This window comes from Rattus norvegicus, chromosome 14, assembly GCF_036323735.1.
Source record: "Rattus norvegicus strain BN/NHsdMcwi chromosome 14, GRCr8, whole genome shotgun sequence".
NCBI classification, from domain to species: domain Eukaryota; kingdom Metazoa; phylum Chordata; class Mammalia; order Rodentia; family Muridae; genus Rattus; species Rattus norvegicus.
The window spans coordinates 100,463,907-100,484,598 of record NC_086032.1 but is presented as its reverse complement, the minus strand read 5'-3'; the positions used below and the strand labels follow the sequence as shown (position 1 = coordinate 100,484,598).

Below are 20,692 nucleotides of genomic sequence, written 5' to 3'. Positions count from 1 at the left end.
CCCACTGTGGCAGCACACTGTCCAGAAGGCTGTCCCACTGTGGCAGCACACTGTCCAGAACGCTGTCCCACTGCGGCAGCACACTGTCCAGAACGCTGTCCCACTGCGGCAGCACACTGTCCAGAAGGCTGTCCCACTGCGGCAGCACACTGTCCAGAAGGCTGTCCCACTGCGGCAGCACACTGTCCAGAAGGCTGTCCCACTGTGGCAGCACACTGTCCAGAAGGCTGTCCCACTGCGGCAGCACACTGTCCAGAACGCTGTCCCACTGCGGCAGCACACTGTCCAGAAGGCTGTCCCACTGCGGCAGCACACTGTCCAGAAGGCTGTCCCACTGTGGCAGCACACTGTCCAGAAGGCTGACTAATGGCTACTTCATGTGAGCAGTGGTTGTTTAGGGCGATGGTGGCTCCTGGACATTAAGTTGAATTGTGTGATAAAGAATTTAAAAATCTACTATATCATTACTATGAGCCTATTGATTTACTTGGCATACGTGACGAATAAGGATGGAAAGGAAAGAACCATGTGTATGCGTGTATGTCCATGTGACTATGTGGGTTTGTGCACTGTCTGTTTTAAGACAGGGTTTCTCTGGGTGTCCCTGGCCCAGGCTGACCTTGAACTCAGAGGTTTACTTGCTTCAGACTCTCAAGTGCGGGGACTGGAGGTGTGAGCCACCACACCTGGCGTGGGTGTGTGGTGTAAAACTCAGAGGTTGGTGTCTCCTACCTTTTCTCAGTTACCATCATTACCTTTTGAAACAGTGGAGCTCACTGCTTGGGCTACACTGGATGTCCAATGAGCCTCAGTGATCCGCCTGACTCTGCCTCCCACCCCAAGCCAGCTCTGGGGAGATGTGTGTGTGTGTGTGTGTGTGTGTGTGTGTACACGCATGTGCGTGTGCATGAAGTCTCGATTACTCTTCATTATTCACTGAACTCCAAAGAAATAGGCTCTAATGCCAGGGAAAAAATGAATTTGTTATCAAGAGTGAGGAAATGAGAAAAAGTTTTCTTCTTCTTTGTCCTTATACAGGCTGCACCAAAATGTGTGGCCCAGACTAAGAACAGATCTTCCTACCTCAAAAGATCTGAATTAAAGGTGGTCTTCACACTTCAAATTATTTAATTCAGAAAAACCCCTCACAGGTATACAGTGCTTTCAGTGAAAGACCCTGTTGCAAAAGGTATGTAAGTGAACACTTGAGTTTTAGTTAATTTCAGGTGTGGTCAAGTTGACAACCAAGAATAGCCATCCCGGGATTCAAACTTAGGTCATTGTGTGTGCATAACCAACCTCAGCAACTAAGCCATCTCCTCAGCCCCGAGATCAATTTCTAAAAATTAGTGCATATTCACTGTAAGTGGTAATTATACGCGCATAACATGACTTACTCATAACATATTAACACCCCTGTTGCGGTAAAATTATAAAACGCTTTCTTTTATTCCACACTAGTTCCGGCACCATAGTTCGATATTTTCATCTCAGTCAACAAAGCGTCTTACCCACTAAGCTCTATCCCATATCAGGCTGTCGATGGCTACTCTCTGAGCCTGGCAATAATCTCTCTACCCATCTAGTTCCCAAGGCAGGTTGCCACCATGCCAGACATACACATCCCAATTCCATGGCAGGCCCAGTGTGTGTCCTGCCACCACACACTCTCTTGAACTCAATTAAATTGCCACATGAAAGAACACACAACACGATAACCTCTGACCCAATTGATGAGATATAATTGCTCTCCTAGATAAGATACAGTGTGCTCATCTAGATACACAAAATGCTGTACACATCTATCACTCATGAATAGTTGTAACAACCTGTAGATGTGCAGAGAGAAGTCTTAACATCCGCCTCCACGTTCTCTTGGCTGCTCTTTCTTGTCTCCTCCTCCTCTCCAAAACTTTTCTCCCGCCCATCCTTCCTTCTAGTCCATTGATGGGCCTTGTTCTATTCTGTACCTGCCCTCACCTACATAATGACATCATTCTATACACCCCTTTTAATTTTTCTTTCTACTGCTCTTCCTCTCTTAAAATATTCTCGCTTCTACTCCTCTCTCTCTCTCTCTCTCTCTCTGTGTGTGTGTGTGTGTGCGTGTGTCTGCCCCTCCCCTCCTCCCTCCCTCCCTCCCTCCCTCCCCCCCTCCCTCCCTCCCCCTCTCCCTCCCTCCCTCCCTCCCCCCCTCCCTCCCTCCCCCTCTCCCTCCCTCCCTCCCTCCCCCTTCACTCTGCGTTTGCTTTCTGAGTTTGGCTTATCTCATATAACAAGATAACTTCCAGTTTTGTTTTCTTGAAGATGACACATTTAATTCCACTTTTATACCTAAGTGATGAATAAAACTGCATTTTGTGTGTGCAATATTTTATTCATTCACTCATCTATCAGAAGTTTTGATGATACTGTCTTTTAATGCTCATTACTCCGAAAGTTGTGTGTGTTGCTTTTTATCAACACCTCTGGCGCTCTCGGGCCTACTGTTTCCTGTTGCAGGACAGTGGTCTGAGCACTCTTTTGTATTTTTTAACTCAAATTACAGATTTGTGAATGAGAGTGTAGACATACTTTGTACAGTTTTGAAATGTATCCCGTTAAGAAAATCTTTTTATAGCTTCATAGTTCAATCAGTAGATGCCATACTGGAATTTATAGTGGATTACTTTTCTTTCTAAAATTGTTTAGATAGGCTAATGTAACCTTAAGACCTTCATTTGCTCATAATAAAAAATTAAAGTGTATCAGTTAGAGAAATTCATGACTCTATAGGTCATTAATAGTATTCGAAAGGCTTTGTTAAAGAATATAAAGCAGGCTTGCGAGGTGGCTTAGCAGGGAGTGATGCCTGATCTTCTTTGATCCTTGGGCTTAGAGGGAGAGAACGTAGCCCTCTGACTTTACATGCATGCGTACACCATGGCACGCGTGCATATGTGTGCTCTCGCCACACCCACAAAAATAAACACAATAAGGACAGTTATTTAAAAAAGAATACAAAGACTGCAATGAATTTGCCGGCGGGTGAGCGGTAGTCATTACTGAGCCACCCCAGCCGAGTGTAGTCAGTCTTCAAAATGGCCAGAACCATTTAGTTTACTATTCTTGTTTCCTGCTAGCCATATTTAAATGTCTTCATATAAAAGAAAGAAGGGTATAGCCAACATTGATTTCAATTGTATTTTTTACCAACTGGAGGGTGGAAGCTGATAAATGAGACAGTCAGTGCTGCCTCAGACATGCTCTGAACCAGAAGTACATTTGAGCGTTTTGCAGTTTATCCATGGATATTCAGCAGTGAGAGACCTAGCACATGAGAGATGGTAAAAGGCCTTCTCCTCCTTGAAATCACTAGGGAGCAGACTCTCGGTAATTGTATTACAGTTAGGGCTCTAATGGCACAGCACACTTTTAATAGCATTTGCTTTACGATATTTCAGTTTGCTGCTTTCCCTTGCTTCTCTGTATTGGCTGAGCATCGAGTGACTGAAACACGTCCTCTTACCGTGAGGTGTCGCCCAGCTTCCCGGTGCTCTGCCGTGCCATCCTCTTTGGAACATAGGTTCATATGCTGAGATCTTCTGTGTGACCTCTGACAACAGCAACAATAAACTGCAGTGTAAAGCCAGAAACAGCAAAACTTTAGACACGTTTTTCTATTTTAGCCTTTTTGTAAAAATGTATTTTCATTTGAAAAAGAATTACGTCACGTTTTTTGTACTTCCAGACCCTCAGGTGTCTTCCTTGAGAGGGAGAGTTGCAGCCTTTCTTTCTTTGGTTGCTGTGTTAAATACCGTATATATGCGTGTGGATCGGATGTATAGCACTGTGCTGAGTCCAGCTTTGTTGTTTGTGTGTCTGTGGCTTCAGGCCTGGGCACTCAGCACTGGCAGCAGTACATGAGCTCACTCCTGGAAGAGACGAATTCTCTTTCCCCCAGGATCGAGTAGTCCCTGTAGTTCTTCACCTAGGGATGGGATCCCACGGTTTCTTCCCTGCTGCAGGTTACCATAGCCATTGAAATTGCCCTTGTTCTGGTCTTGTGTGTGCAGCCGTCTCTGGGAGAGCGTTTCAGAGCAGACTTTTGGAGGTCCTGGCTCTTACAGCCTTTCCATCCCTCTTCATGCTGCTCCTTGAGCCGTAAACGCTGGGGAGGTGGTGTGGGTTACGGGCTGGTTTTTGCGATGGCCTCTTTGTTGGAAGGGGAGTTGCACTTGCCTGTGGATAAGGTTCAGAATGTCATAAGGAATTGTGCTGGCCTAGCAAAGTTCTTGATTTTTCTAAATTCTCCTATAATACTTTTGTTGTTGCTAATATAGCCGTCACTTTATTTTTCTGCCAGCAGCTCCATGTTCATACATAATGAACTTTAGCCGCTCTCTGCCCTTCTCACAGAGAGCCCTTTTTACTCCCAGCGAGTGTCCTCACTCTTCCTGTGTGGATGGCCCACCAGGTTTAACTAGGGTCGCTTGCATGGGCCTGAGTAAGAGGCTATTTACCAGAACATAGCCAACTTCTCAGTGACTATTACTACAGAAGAAAGTTAATCATTAATATTTTATGTCACAAATGTAAAAAAAAACATTTATTACCCTATTATGGTTTTGTCTTATATAAATTAAGTATAGTTGTTGATATTTTATCAGCATTATGGCATCTAGAAATTATTGAAATATAGTATCTTATCCCCAGTGACATGAAACATTTCATAAGCTACTTTAAAATAATTCAATATTTGAAGAATTTTCTTTGCCTTAATATCAGTTTGATTTACAATAAAAAATATTTTGGAAGAACTCTTAGTATGCAGAGTTGGATTTCTGGATTCAACCAGCCATTGATAGAAAACCTCGGGGGGGGGGGGGAAATTGCCTGTATTCAACGTATACATGCGTTTTAAGAGTTGTTCTCTAAGCACTACGTGTAGTGACACTGTGCTTTCCATAGCACATATCTTGAGGTGTTATAAACACTCTAGAGATGACTAACACAGGAGACTGAGCATAGGGTATACAGAACCACCATTTTTATGGGGTGTGTTCTCCTCAGTAGCTCTCCCTCACTGCTCTCAGTTCTCACTGAACTGGGAGTTCTTCAGCTTGGCTCTTCAGCCGGGAAGTGTGGGTTTTAGAGTTGCCTCTGTACTCCCCAGTGTAGGGGCTGCAGATGTGTGCAGTTGTGTCTAGCTTTCACGGGGGTCCTGGGACCAAACTCAGGCCCTCCTGCTTATGAGACAAGCAGTTTTCCAACCGAGCCTACTGCTGTTTTGTATAAGCCCCACCATGCCATTTTATATAAGACACTTGAGTATTAAGAGACTTTGGGCTCACGAGGGAGGGTCTTGGAACCAGTATTTGACCGATCCCAAGGGACTGAACTTTGTAAGTGTCTAATCATTCTCCCTTTGAGCTGCCACTGCTGTTAGATCTTTCTTAAGAGACTGGAGTTAACAGAGAATGCAAGTAATAGAACCAAGAGCAAAAGGGTCAGAGGCCAAATCACATAAGACGTAGAGAAGGGGACAACAAAATGGAAGAGGGTTGGTTTTAGTTCTCTTGCCGAGCTACTTTACCTCCTTGAACTGAGTTAGCCACAAGACAGCCAGTGACCACAGTTTCTGCCTCTTGGCAATATGAATTGTCTTGCTTATTTGTGAATTATTTCAACCTAATCATTGTAAAAGAACAAAGCTCTAACAGTTTGAGAATATATTGAAAGGAAAAGTATGACTTGAATATGCAGATTATATGTTAAAGAGCTTTAATAGTAAAATACCCCCTTCCTCCCTCTCCTCTTCATTCTCATATATATATATATATATATATATATATATATATATATATATATATATATGAAAGGGTGAGAGGGAGTGTGTGCGTGTTTGAATATGCTTGTGTGTGTGTATGCTTATGTGTGTGTGTGTGCATGCGTGTGCATGTGTGTGTGTGTGTCAGGGTCTCTGTGTAGCCTCTGTTTCCCACATGCTGGAATTAAGGTACCCACTACCACGCTGGCTCTTAATTTTTATTTAATCTGGCTTTGTAACCAAGAGTAAGGCTCAAAAAGTGCGTGTGAGGAACGACGGAGCGAGGGTGGGAGCAGGAGGCCCTGTTGCAACATTAGCCAAAGGTCTTCCATGCTTTCAATTGCTTTCTCTTCTTTCTGAATAATAGCTGTGATTTTATAACACTTGAATGCTTTTGGTCTTTTGAGGCAGGCTTAATTTGGGAATAAATTAATCAGTAAAATAAATTTTAAGGCTTTTTCTTCCTCTTTAAAATTAAGGAAAAGTGGTCAGATAATGTGAAATTGGTATAAAACTGTCATAGATATAATTATCACTAGCAGTCAAAAGACTTATTTCACATCAGACTTCCCTCTCCAATAATAATTCAACAATATATTCCTTCCTGCCTTTCATTTGTGATACTTTCCGAAGTTTAATTTTGTTCCGTTGATACTTTACTGTTTTAAAACAGAAAAGAGTTGGTGCAAACTTTATAACAGTGGCTCTTGTACATAGAGGGGTTTGTTTTCTTTTGATATTTGATTTAACTTTGCTATACCCCGTACCATGAAATCGATTATACATTTGCTTCCTAGACACTGGAGATGAAAACAAGACAAAGTGTTGGTCCTTCAGAGCTTTTAGTCCAAACAGGGAAACAATGGTGAAGGAAATGGGGATGCAGCAGGATCAGCAGGAAAGCTGGAGGAGAGTCTGGGAGTGTCTGCTGAGGATGTGTTCACACTTAGCAGGCCATGGGGAAGGCTCTGGGAGTGTCTGCTGAGGATGTGTTCACACTTAGCAGGCTGTGGGGGAGAGTCTGGGAGTGTCTGCTGAGAATGTGTTCACACTTAGCAGGCTGTGGGGGAGGCTCTGGGAGTGTCTGCTGAGGATGTGTTCACACTTAGCAGGCCATGGGGGAGGCTCTAGGAGTGTCTGCTGAGGATGTGTTCACACTTAGCAGGCTGTGGAGGAGAGTCTGGGAGTGTCTGCTGAGGTTGTGTTCACACTTAGCAGGCCGTGGGGGAGGCTCTGGGAGTGTCTGCTGAGGATGTGTTCACACTTAGCAGGCTGTGGGGGAGGCTCTAGGAGTGACTGCTGAGGATGTGTTCACACTTAGCAGGCTGTGGGGGAGGCTCTAGGAGTGACTGCTGAGGATGTGTTCACACTTAGCAGGCTGTGGGGGAGGCTCTAGGAGTGACTGCTGAGGATGTGTTCACACTTAGCAGGCCATGGGGGAGGCTCTAGCTCTAGGAGTGACTGCTGAGGATGTGTTCACACTTAGCAGGCCTTGGGGGAGAGTCTGGGAGTGTCTGCTGAGGATGTGTTCACACTTAGCAGGCCATGGGGGAGGCTCTGGGAGTGTCTGCTGAGGATGTGTTCACACTTAGCAGGCTGTGGGGGAGAGTCTGGGAGTGTCTGCTGAGGATGTGTTCACACTTAGCAGGCCATGGGGAAGGCTCTAGGAGTGTCTGCTGAGGATGTGTTCACACTTAGCAGGCCATGGGGGAGGCTCTGGGAAGTTCATGTGTACAGTGACCTCCAATGCCTTTAGCAAGTTCCTCCATCAGATCGTATGTAGAGAAATAGTCTAAGGGTAAAAGAGCTGGAGTGCTGCAACTCTCTACACAAACCAGGACGGAGAGAAGAAACTGAAGTATGACTAAAGACCAGCCTGATAGGCATCCAGGCCTGACTACCCATCAGTTGTCTGCAGTCTGTTAAGCTTCACTGTTTTGCTTGTGCCCTGTGGGGTTCTGATCTCTCATTCCAGTAAGATGTCAGAAGCCATGGGAAAACTGTCAGGAGCAGAGAAATATGACGGATTGGATGTGTCTTAGAAAATCCATTTTTAGCTTTCAGCTATTTTTGGATGTATTTATTTTTATCTTGAATGGATGTGCCTGCCTGTGTGTAGGCATGTGCGTGTGTGTGGCTGGTACCTGAGGAGGGCTGTGGACACCTTGAGTTGGAGTTACAAGTGGTTGTGAGCCATGTGTTATGGGTGCTGAGAGAGAGCTGAACTCTAGTCATTGGCAAGAGCAGCATCTGAGCCCACTTCTCTACCCTTTCCAGATGATTATGGCCATGACTCTAAATGAAAAGATATTGCCAGCCTCCATGGCATAGCCTCCTTGGGAGGCCTCCTTGGGAGGCCGAGGCTGAACAGTAAACTCAAGGCAAGTCTGAGCGGCTTAGAGAGAGGCTCCCAGAATGGAAAGGAAGGGGGTCGGGGTACAGCGCTGTCCTGTTTGGCGTGGGTGCGTCCTTAGGCCTGATCACCAGTGCAGTGGTTCACCTCACTCTAAGTGTATGAGATCTAGACTGGCCAGGGAAATGGGTCTCTGGGGACGCTTATAGGGGCTTGTCTTTAAAAATGATTACTTTTTGGTGGGGAGAACTTAGTAGATTTGACTGCTTTGTAACTCACTACGTAAATTAGGTTGGCCTCGAACTCACAGATAAGTCTTCCTAAACTTGTGAAGGTGTTCATGAGTGTGTATGCGTGTGTGTGTGTGTGTGTGTGTGTGTGTGTGCCTGTGTGCCTGTATGTAAGACAGAGACAGAGACAGAGACAGAGACAGAGACAGAGAGACAGACTATTTGAGGGAGTAGTTTCTCTTCTGTCAGTGTCTGAGTCTTAGGGATGGAACTCCAGTCCTTGCCTTGCTGGCCCCATGGGATTATCTTGATTAGGGTTATTGAGCCAGGGAGACCCATCAACAGTGGTGGAACCATTGCCCGGTCTTCGATCTTAGATTGTATAAAAAGCCAGAAAAAGAAGCTGAGTGCCACCATTCCTCTTGCTCTGCTTCTGGAAGCTTCTGCTGCTGGACATTCTCTCTGGTGATTGCCTGTACTGTGGAGCTGTGAGCTAAAATAAACCCTGTCTCCTTTTTTTTTTTTTTTTTTTCTGGAGCTGGGGACCGAACCCAGGGCCTTGCGCTTCCTAGGCAAGCGCTCTACCACTGAGCTAAATCCCCAACCCCAATAAACCCTGTCTCCTATAAGTTGCTTTATTTGCCCTCTCCAAATAACATGAAACAAAAAGGGACAAACATAATTTTGAAGAAAAAGAACCCCACATTCTAAGGTGGCTCTAATAGCAGTATTGAAGAGAGCATTTCAAACTCTGGCTGGCTCGTTCGCATTCAGGCATGGTTGTGAGTGATGCCTCGAACGACAGCAGCTGTTGGATAGCCTTATCCTAGGGAACAGGTCAGGCAGGGTGCTCTGGTCTTTATTTTCAAGTGTATGTGCTGCTGCGTATTTCCAAAAGTAAGCTCCCATTGCTCTAGCCATGAATTTTAATAGAACTATTTAGTCCTCAGTAGTGCCGCTCTGCTTGAATCGTGGATAATATCACTTGATAATATTTTGGCCTGAGCATTAATCCTAACCACGACTCTGAAGTTGTACTTTGTAAGTGTAAATATGCAGAAAAGCAATCTTGGGAGGGTAGAAAATAAAGTAAAAATTAGTATGGAGAGTTCCTTCCTTCCTGCCTGCCTTCATGTATTCTTCCACAGCCGAGTGGCACAGCCTGTTGGTGGGGAAGCCGATCTTCCCGGAACTGTCACTTGGTGTAGTGCTGTTAAGAGTATTATAGCCACTTGATGGCACCCTTTGATTTGGTACCAGCCTCATTAGCAGTAGCTCAGTTCAGGGTATGGTATTTGCAATGAAATAACACATACGAGCTAAAGAGAAGGCAAGGTATCTGGTTAATGTAAAGATGAAATGAAGGCCAGAGCGAGGCTAAGCTTCCCTGACCCTTCCTGAGAGAATAGCTGAAGAAGGAAGAATGAGCCATTGTGCCAAAGGGAGCTGATGAAATTCAAGATTCACACACATAATCTCGGGCTCAGCCTCTGAAATGTTAATCCCTAGGTAGAATTATTTGAGCTATAGATTGCAATTTATCATCAGAATGGCACTGTGTCAGACAATACTTTTTTTTATATGTGTGATGTTTAGAACTATCTAATTTTAATATAGAATGATTCACAGAGCACTGGTAATATTTAAGTAGCAACTCCGTAAGGTCGTGATGGGGACACGGTGTGGTTGGTGGTTCCTTTCTATCAGAACGCCATTGTTTTTCAGAGGAGGGTTTGGAGGGGCCCTGTGCTTTTCTTTTAGTGGTGGTTTGTTTTGGTGCCAAGAGAAAAGGATTATTAAGGAATGCGCACCGCTTGGTGGTTTAGAATTGCTGTCGTCACCACACACTCAAGGCGTTTTTATAGCGACAGAGCAGTTGAGTTCTGACGCTGTTGAAAACACTGGGCTTGGTTTTTAAGAATGCCTCTTCCCTTCCCTAACACTGTGCCTAATATCAGTTGGTGTCTAGCTCAAACCATCCAGTGTGCCCAGTAGAGCGTGGTGTTGTAAGCAGCCTGTGTTTGTGATGCTTAATTCCTTAAAACCAAACTCTCCTAACGTGGGACCCTGAACTTAAGAGGGAGCCCCACATAGCCTATCGATCAGCCGCTCAGACATGGTGATGCTGTAAAGGACTCTACTTGGAGGACCAAGCTGCTGCACATTCCAGGGGACACTCCCCTCCCAACTGTAATGTGCTTACTTGCCAGAGGCTGCTTTTGTCTGCCTTTAGTTAGGAGAAATGGTTATTCTTGCTTTACTCTTCAGAAATGATTTTATCACTTTACATGTTGTGCACTTACTTCTGCAGTAGCCACAGCGTTGACTTCTAAGTGAAAGCTGTGTTTTAATCTGCACCTAGTGCACCATGCCATTCCAGGACCTTCGTTGCTCACAGCAGAGGCCTGCTGTGGCCCTCTGGGCTATTAGGGATTCTGCAGATCTGTAAGGTACCGCTTGCTTATACATGGGTAAGTCTGTCTTGCTGTATTTTGGCTATGATGGGGAAACTATTTTGATTTAACGGTAATGAGGAGAGAGTAGAAGGACCTATGTGAAAATGTGTCCTGTGAAGATGGCTTGAACTTGCCAGCCGAATGCACCTTTCTATCCCTTCTTCCTTCTTCCCACCTCCTCCTCTTGTTTCTCAAACCTGGCTCTATCCATGGAGGTGAGCCCTCAACCACTGAGCAGCTCTCCCACAGCAGCTGCCTTTGATTGATCATAAAGAGTTAAGCCTAAGATCCTGCCATATCCATAGGGGCTAAAATGTATGCATGTTGGAGGAACTTAACTATCTATCCTTTACCACATCAAATTATTCAAGAGAGACAGTACAGGGTAATCCTTTGCTCCCGTTATAGAAGTGCTCTAGGACACTGAGAAGCATCCATTCCAAATTACTTGTATCAGTAAAGGTTTCAGAATGTTCACTGGAGAGACAACAACGTGTGTGTGTGTGTGTGTGTGTGTGTGTGTGTGTGTGTGTGTGTATGTGTATGGTTTATGGTGTGTGTGATAATATATGGGTGTGTGCATGTGTGGTATATGTGTGGTGTGTCTAGGTGTGCTATGTGTCTATGTTTAAGTATGGTGTGGTATGTATGTGTGTACACATGCATGTGTGTATGTGTGTGATGTGTGTGTTCAAGTGTGTGGTGTGTGTGTGTGCTCATGTGCATGCATGTGTGTTGAGAAAGACATCAGGTCTTTTAACATGATACTCATGTTTAAATGTTAGAAAATTGCTTGATCAGTTTCTGTAATTACATTTGAAATTTTAATTTAAATACTACTGTAAAAGGTGGGTAGTTCTAGGTTCTAAGTGGTTTAAAATGTGACTTTCTCCACCATGTGCCCTTCTTCCACTCAAAAGACTACTCTGCTTTGATTTTCTCAGGGCCGATGAGGTCTTGTAAAGGACAGCCATTGTCTGAGATATGCACGACTTTCTGGGGTTCACAGGTGTGACCCTGCATGATCACTTTAGAAGACAGCTGCCAAGTGCAAGACTGCCATGGCCTTTAAGCCTGTCCTGGTTCCCCGCAGAGTGCCAGTGCTCACATCTCCAACCCATTGCACCGACGGTCTCATAGCCAGTGCCAAGGGCCGCGTTCCAGCCGGGTGCCTTTCAGCACACACAGAACTGGTCAGTGTCCAACTCTAGCCAGCCACCAACCTAAACCTGAAACCTCGTGATGCCGTCCCAGATGCCTGCAGGGTAGCACTCCTGCAGATTTTAAGGAACGCAAGATTGTTAAAGCTACTGGGTAAAAACCTCCTCTCTGTTGCCAGGCTCCTTACATGCTTTCCGAGTGCCTCCTTTCCTGTGCTGTGTGATGTCAGTGACCACAGTTGACTTGAAAAAGGTAGCCGTGCTGCTCTGTCCTATGCACCTTCATAGAGTTCAAGTAGCCAGGCTGGGGGACGGGTCCCAGGTGACCATCTCCATTTTTCCTGTAGCAGCAGAGTGTCTCGTTGATGCTGACCTTTCCCTCTGCAGTGTCTTGGGACATTGAATTAAATAAGTGAGGAAGGCCTCTTGGCTTGATCCATTTTGATGGTTCATCACCACAGTCAACCACAGCCAACCACAGACAAGCAGGGTGATCGATCAGCTTGCAAAAAATGCCTGAGTGGAGTCAGGGGCAGTTTGCAGTACCAAGGTCTTTTGTTTGTTTTGCTTTTAAAGTAATGTGTGGGTGGTCGAGTACTAACTGGCAAAAGCATACTTTGCAAGAAAGGTGGATTCCAATGTCACCTTAAATTGTTCCTCCCTTACAAGTTCTTTACGTTTTGTGTGTTTGTATGTGTGTGTACATGTGTCTTGGTGCATGTGTGGAGGAAGTCAGTTCCACTTCGGTGCCTGGGATCCAGCCTGCATGGTCAGGCCATACGCAGAGAGTCATTTGCAGACTCCTCCTCCCTTTAAAAGCGGCGTGTGCTTCAACGTAAAACTTAGGAGTTGATAATTTTATAGTAGATTGTTAGTCTATCTGAGTATTAAGCTCAATTAAAAGAACTAATTGGCCCTCCCTTGCATACACTTGTGTTAGGCTGTGGCTTTAGTGTTCACACCTTTCACTTGCTGGGGTTTCCACTTGTGAGAAAGAGGGTACTGCAGAGTTCTATTTCAGAAGGGAGGTCCAAGTGTTTCACTTTAATGCTTGTTACTGCTCTTCATTTTACTTTACAGGTATATTGAGTATTTCTGAATGAGGTATAAATGAATGCCTTATTTTATAGATGCCAATGTCTATGCCATCATTAGGTGAGCACAGTTAAGCAAATGCCTCCCATGTTTTATCTGGACACATTGCTTTGAGACGATAATACACTACAAACTAATGCTGTAATGACACTGTTGTTCCCTGTGAGTTATAACTCACTATTGTGCTGTGCTATAGTTTTAGAACCTAGTTTCCTTGTGTAGACATGGGCTTTTAGATAAGAGTAATCAGAAATTTGAGCTTAAATGAGGCTTAGAAATCATCAAGTTCTCCCTCGTTTTGCTGATAGAGAAGGTAAGGTGCTGGGATCTATACCAGCCCAGCTATCATCACCCATTTATTTCTTTGTTGCTACTCTGAGGTTCAGCCACCAGCTTCAAGTATTTGTATACATTTGATAATCTGAATTTAGGTATTTGCTTTATATCTCTTTAAATAGAACATAATTCAACTAATTTGGAACACCAGAAGTTGATATTTTGTTAGAAGAAAAGGGTATTTTATAGCCAAAGGTTCTTACATAAAGATCAGTTTTACTGAGGTAGGTTATCTGATTATGGTATTTTTAAGAAAATAATCACAAGACTTAATTAAGCTCGTAGTGACACTGAGCCCAGTATACATAATCACCTGTGTAGTTTAGCCACACACTAACATACGAACATCAGAAGTTCACTTATTATAAGTTATGCTAATTTTTTTGAAAATCACTTTATGGAATCTTGTAACAAGTTAGTTTCACTTTAAAAAATCAAAATTGTAAGCTTGAATATTTTGATCTTATAATTGTGTGAAAACACTTCACAGTAGCAGCCTATGAAGTCAGGGCTGTTAGCTTTAATTAAAATTTCTAAGGATAAGTTTTTTTTTTTCTCTTTTCTTTTTTTCGGAGCTGGGGACCGAACCCAGGGCCTTGTGCTCGCTAGGCAAGCGCTCTACCACTGAGCTAAATCCCCAACCCCTAAGGATAAGTTTTAATAAAGTTTCTGAATAACTAGTTGACCATCTTAAGTTTTGCTAGTTAAAATATATAGATTTATGTTTACAATATATTAAAATCATGAAATATATAAATATCAAGCCAGGAATGTTTTTTAACATCTTGGTGCTTGTTTAAATATGTAAATTAGCACTGCTTTAAAATGAGGTCATGTTAGTGTCAAATTATGACTCTATCTCAGTATTCAAAGAAGAATTCTCGGGTCCTGCGACTCTTCTGTTGCCAGCTAGTTAGTCTGCTCTGGAAGCACTCAGTGTCAGGAGTGCAGACAGCTGGGCTGCGCTGACTTGCTTACCGCACCCGTCTACAGCGGTGGGTAAATTGGGTTGGAGCTGACTTCACATGGTTTTGCTGCCCTGCGTCTACTTTAAAGTCTGTCATTTGGTACCATCATGCAGTACTGCACGCGCTGCGCCCGAGTCAGCTTCAGGAACAGGACACCCATTTTCAGTGCTGCGAGCCAGAGTGACCGCACCTTAACACCAGACTTGTCAAACTCCGAAGCACCTTACTGCTCAGTCAGTGTGTCCCTCTCTCTGCTCCCACACTTGTTCATCTTAAGTGACATAGCTCTTCTGTGTAATGTGTGCATGCACTCAGGACAAAGCTTTTAAAACAGTAGACGCTCAGAGCATGTTTATAAAATGAATGCGTCACTTATAGTATACTGTACTTGTGGATTTTCTTTTAATTTGACTTTAATTTTCCATGTGACAGTTTGTGTCCCTGCTAATTTGAAGCAGCTATGGTCTTTTTTTGTTTTTGTTTTTGTTTTTTTTTTGTCGACTTATGATCTGCAGCAGCAAAACCATTATGCATTTGTAAGTATCCAGTAAGTGTCCAGTTTCGTTCCTGGTAAACTCAGAGTGACATGTGTAAGTTTTGCTTTGTTCTAAGTACAGGGCTCTTAGTTTCTGTCCCTCAGTAAGGTGTGTGGTGTGACAGTCAGATCTGCAAAGGAGCAATATAGAAACAAAATTTATAACCCCTTGTCATAGGACCAACTTAATGACCAGAAATAATCAAAAGGAAAATCGTTCTTATGTTAATAAAATGACTTGTTTTACCTTATAATTGTTCTTTGTTTGAACATGTCTGTGTATGAGTTTTAGGCTGCCGTTCATATTTAGAAACATTCACGGTTAGCACTATTTGCCTTCTTTTTAAAATTGCGTCATGCCTGTCCTTTTCAGACTTTTTTTATATAAGTGTTTATAGAACGCGTGTTTTCTCCTATGTGTAAACGTTTGTTAACTCCAACTTGTCGCAGTGACTGGGTTCTTTGCAGGCACTGGTGTGTTATTTCACAAGTGTGAACTATGAAAGGGCCTCCGTTTCTGCTGCAGCGACTCTGAGATTAGAATTCATGCCAGCCAGTGATACCTTGACTCAGTGAGAGGCTAGAGGGCTTCAGGTTGTTAGACAAAACCAATCCCTCAGCCAGCCTTGTGCAGTGGCCTTGTTCGTTCAAGGACAGTTCTGTGGCAAGGTTCAGAGTAGAGTTTAGAGACAGGTTTCAGTGCAGACATGTCAACAAGTAGATCGTATAAAATGAAAGTGATGATGGCGGTGACAAAATGAAATCAAGTTCAGGGGAACCACCTGAAACCGTCAGTTTAATTTGGTAAGGAGGCTGAGAAGGATTCTAAACAGGCAGTGATACTCTGTAAATAATGACTCTGTGTTACATGTGAACCACTAACAAAAGGGAGGCATAAAAGATTAGATTGGCTTGTTTGTTTTTTTTATTTTGCATTGGGAGGAAAAAGTAAGAGAGGGGTATAATTTAGGTCTGATAGAAAGAAACGGGAGCTGCTAAAGGTGCTAGGAAGGAGGGGAAATGAGGGACAGAGAATCTGCACGGGTTACAGGAAATGCCTGTGAGGGTCGCACTGTCTGACATCTTGCTTGCTGTAACAGTGTTACAAGTTCGTTTGCCCTGGTATTTTATTCTCGCTCCACACCTAGGTGCCGTCCTTCAGCTCATGCTCTTTGGAAGTTGCTTTCTCAGCAACTTAGGGTAAAATGGAGATCTGATAGCTGACTGCAGACCTGAGCTGTCTTCTCTGTCATGCAGTGGGTGCTTTCTGGGTTATTTACAGCATTTCCCCTGCATGCCTTTATTTGTTTGTCCTTTGTGTTGACGGGCCTGACGGCTACCTCACGTCAGTCTGAGTGTAACCTCCATCAGATTATTGGTTTTGACTGACTTCAACTTTTAAATCAAGCAGGAATTGCAAGAATCTAAATTGCCGTAACTCTATTTTGTGACAGACAGGCAAAGTAATTTAATTTAGAAAATGACTTTATAACAATCAGGAGAGGATAGCTAGCTGTGACATTTCTCTGTGGCTGTGTGGTACAGTAGCACACATCCAGGAGAGTGCTTATTTATAAATGTGCATTCTCAGTGCCCGTGTGTCTGCCTCACTCTGGGTGTTTAGATACCCTGAGCTTGGGAGAGCTCTTTTTGTAATAGAATTACTTTTTACACTATAGAATTTTATTTTTTAAGGTCTTTGTGTATTTAAGTATTTTAGAACAGTGATTACTTTTGCTGTGTTTAATATAAAATCTTTTTAATGTTCTTTATTATCCCTACCAAAATTCAGTTTGTCATCAAACTAGATAAATCCACAAAGCCCGTTTTGGATGAGTATGATAGTTTCACAGTTTCTAAGTTGAATAAACTCTTTACTTCCCACTGAAACATGTTTTTAATTATTGTTTGGGAGCCTAAACATGAATGAATTGTTTCTTAACCATATGTGTATTTAAATAAGCACACCTCATATCTTTTCTTCATAAAGTGAAATATTTCCTTAACGCTAACACAACCCTAGTCACTTCTCTGCCAAAGCAAACAGCAGAATGAACGCTTTAGTAATCATCCGTAACTAACGTGCGTATACAGAGCAGAAAGTCAAGTCTGCCTTTGACAAGAACCTTTTGATGGAATTAGTGGGGGGGTGTGTGTGTGTGGAGAACAAGAGAGAGAGAGAGAGAGAGAGAGAGAGAGAGAGAGAGAGAGAGAGAGAGAGAGGAGCCACTCTCTCCTCCTCACGAGGGACCTCACCTCACCTCACCAGGGCTCAGACTCTTGTCATTCGTGACCGCACAGGTTATGTCTTTATTTTCACTGCTACACACCAGTGGCAACTTCCAGAGTCAAAACTTGGAAGAACTTTAGATAAAAGTGGCATGCCCCTGCCTCCTCCCTCCCGTGCAGCCCCAGCTCCACACCGTTGAGGTCTAGCTTTACTCCTTTCAGACCCCAGTTCTAGTTCTCTCCTCCTTCGTTCTAGCTCTGCGGATGTGTACTTAGTGAGTTAGCAACCTCACAGAATGGTTACTGCCTTTCAGGTTTCACATGCCTTCCTGGAAGCATGTCAAAAATAAAAATAGGTCATAAGGAGGTGTTCTCTGATGATTTCTTCGCCCCACCCTCTTCCTTTCTCCGACTCCTCCAGGGTTCAGCGCTGGTTGCCACCAGCACGCTCTTGCACAGCCCAGCCTCACCTGCCATCGTGCACTCACGCTGCACACCCACTCCCCGACTTCTCCACAGCCCTCTTACTCAAGCCTACTTTAGATGTACACTTTGAAGCATCTTTTTTTTTATTAGAGTTTATATTAATATAGAGTCACGCTAGGCAAACATTAATTACATTTTCTTCTTAAAAATGTAGAAAAATCACAGAAAAAATAGGTGCTGGCTGGGTGTGCTGGCTCATGCTGAGAGCCCTAGCTCTTGAGAGGTTCAGGTGCTAACTAGGTTTGTAACTCTGAGGCCAGCCTGGACTACCTACGGCCTTGTGGGTAGATAAACATCAACAAAAACAAGTCTTTATTGGCTCAAGTAATTCCTTCTGTTTTTGCCTTGTTTTTGGTTTTTCCATTGTGTTTCCACTGTGTCAGTGGTCTTTGATCAAAAGTAGGTTTCCTACCCTTCTTTTATGGGTAGGTACTTGGAATAAGAATTTTGACTTTTAAAAGCTGAAAGAATAGACAAATAGAGCAGACCTGATTTTCTCTGCAAACAGACCTACCCCTTCTTTAAAGGGCTACTAGAAGTAACAGAGATGTGTTGTGTTCTGCTTGCCTTTTCTGCCCTTCTGCCCCCTCTTGGCTCCTCTGGGCCTGCCTCCTCTGTTCTCACCATACCGCTTCAACATAATTCATCCCTCCAGCCATCTTTTTCTAGGAGATAATCTCAATTTAAAATGGTAATCAGGATAAAAGTGGAGCTCGGCGTTTAATTTTAGAGCGAACCGTTTACTAGAATATATCAATTACTTCAGAGATTCCTGTACTGATTTTAGTCCATCTTAAACAGCTTGTTTGGGGCCCTGCCTGGAAATAATCGTGAAACTGTGTGACTGTCTAAGCCCAAGTCTGTCTTCTCAGCATTTTATGAATTAGGTTTGTTCATTTCTGTCACTCTAGAAAGCCGTGTGTCTGTAGTTAGGTCGAAAACCCCACTTACACAGTGGGCACGTTAGGCTGTGGGTCATAGAAGTTTGTAAATAGGAGGTAGTCCACAGTGTCGAAGGCTTTGCCTTTTGAGGCAGCCCAACTGCTCTGATGAACCGACATATCCCTTAGTGTAGAATTTCCTGTTTTCTGCCCAGACAACTAAAGAATAAAAACGCCCGTGTGTTGCCTTTCATCTCTAGTCCGTCTTGTAGGAGTTGAAGGTTTCACTCTTTTTCAGAATACAAGAAACAATTAACTTCTTCTTACAGAATATTTATTTTCATGTCGTTGGATTATTTTTCAAAGGGGTCAGTATCATTCCTGCCTTTAAATGTTATAAAAATACCGTTTCCCATATGTCACTGTTTGTAAGCTACCATTAAATTATTAATGATTTAGTCAGTAAAAATGGTTGCTGTTTTGGGGGTTGGGGATTTAGCTCAGTGGTAGAGAACTTGCCTAGCAAGGGCAAGGCCCTGGGTTCGGTCCCCAGCTCCGAAAAAAAAAAAAAAAGAAAGAAAAGAAAAAAACATGGTTGCTGTTTTGCCATTGAAATTACCTGACCACAGAACATTCCCCTTTTCTATATTTTTTTATGTGTAGGGTATTTTTTTTTTAACAGTAAGACAAGCGCAACAATATAAGAATTGTCCCAAGAAGTGTTAAAGCCCACATCTACTTTGAGTCTTGGAAATTTGAAGCTATTTTTTAAAACACAGAAGGCAGTGGCCATGAAATCTGAAGCTGCCGCTGAAGCTACCATACTGTAACCATCATCCGAAAATGGTCTAACTCTGGTGGAAAATAGAAAGTAGGTCTTGGGGAGACCAACGCCTTCAATACGTGATTAGCTGCTATCGTGCTGAGAAAGAAATGTCTGACTTAGATCAAAGTATTTCTCTTTAAGAAGTTTTATATAAAATTGAATTTTTCTTAAAATTCTTAAATACTGTGGAGCCATTGATATTAAAACAAGAAAATGAAAATATTTAAACATTTTATCATTAGTCTTAAAATTAATTTTGTTTCCAAAGAACGCCCTTTATTTTAGAAATTAGAAACTTAATTGAAAAGATAACGTTTGGCCATAGTTTTACTTGTAAAAGGAGTAAGGTAATCCTTTTCCTCAGGGAGCGTGCCAGGCTTCCTGTGGCTCTCTTCAGAAACCCACGTTACCGTTTCAGTACAGATAATCGGTACCTCTCACCATGGGCACTGGTGAGCACACTGTAAAAGTTTACTGTCTTATTTTCCCCATATAAAACTTATGGTTTATTAGGGTTTTAAAATATAGGTTAAATCTTAAATGAGTGCAAGGCAGTGCAGTGCGTCACCAACTCCCCTGCCTGGGCCGCCGTCAGCCTCCCTGCACTTTCACACACCTCTTATTACTGAGAAACTTACTTTCGTGTGTCCCTCCGCCCTGAATGTCTATGGTGTCCTCCCTCCTCCTCTTCTCCCCCCCCCCACCTCTCCTTCTCTAAGTTTTAAGGATCAGGCAGAGACATATCTTTTCCTTTCTTTTGTAAGCTTCTTCCTCTCTAGAAACGAAGTCACTTACCTGTACAAGACTCTAGGGACTGAAGATACACTGGTGTCATCTTCCCAATGTCCTGTCAGACTTTCAGTCCCTGTGAAAGAGTCCTGCTCTCATCTTTAAAAAACAAAACATAAACAAAAGCAAGCATTCAGAAAGCCTACCTCGGAGGATTTCTGTCTCTACCCCACGAACTTGACTGAACTGTGAACACATCGATACCAAGTATAGTTTTCTCTTTATTTCCAAAAGAGTCACTTAAACCTGCTCACAGCTTTTTGACTCTGCATAGCTTTTCTGTCCTTCTGTTTTTGCATGCAGTAACCTGGTAGTAGTTGTTGCTTGACTTACAGTTTGCGCACCAATAGCATACTGGGCACCACACCAGATACATCCAGCCCCACAGCCACAGTATGATTGACAGCTCTTCTCAGAATGGTAGTGCTTGTATAACAGCAGAAGAAACTGGCTGGGAAGTTTTATCAACAGTTACCTTAAAGTAACTTGCTAGATGCTGTGCTCCAAGTCTGAGGCTTTAGCTTTCAAAAATAGGACCT

The 20,692-nt window shown here is 43.3% G+C and overlaps 1 protein-coding gene and 1 long non-coding RNA gene across 22 annotated transcripts in view; one reads left to right on the top strand and one right to left on the bottom strand.

The window, feature by feature from the left end:
• Ehbp1 (EH domain binding protein 1) overlaps positions 1-20,692 on the top strand; it is a 287,180-nt gene that overhangs the window by 97,166 nt on the left and 169,322 nt on the right. The gene's annotated exons all lie outside the window — the stretch shown is intronic.
• On the bottom strand, positions 3,375-20,260 carry LOC102550584 (hornerin-like). The gene is made up of 3 exons (XR_005493480.2): positions 20,160-20,260; positions 3,714-4,221; positions 3,375-3,615 (listed from the first exon to the last, which is right to left on the bottom strand). It is a non-coding gene; the product is annotated as a hornerin-like (long non-coding RNA).